The sequence below is a fragment of the Marmota marmota genome, unplaced genomic scaffold (assembly GCF_001458135.2).
Source record: "Marmota marmota marmota unplaced genomic scaffold, marMar, whole genome shotgun sequence".
Classification (NCBI taxonomy): Eukaryota; Metazoa; Chordata; class Mammalia; order Rodentia; family Sciuridae; genus Marmota; species Marmota marmota.
In genome coordinates, this window is record NW_025999871.1 from 966692 (window position 1) to 966937 (window position 246).

Consider the following 246-nt stretch of genomic DNA (forward strand, 5'->3'; position numbering starts at 1 on the left):
CCAGGATAGCGGGGCCTGAGACACCGGGAAGACAAACGTACCACCAAGTAACCGCCAAGATAAGCCTGAGGCTAAAGAGGCCCGAGAGTAGCCCGCGGGCGGGGAAGCGGCAGGGCCGGGGCGGGCCTGAGTGACGCACACAAGCAAGACCAGCGGCACTGGGACCCAAAGGCGCCAAATCCTCCGAGAGGGGCGGAGCCTGGGAAGACGGGAGCGCGGGGCGCATGCGCAAACCAAGTGGTGCTG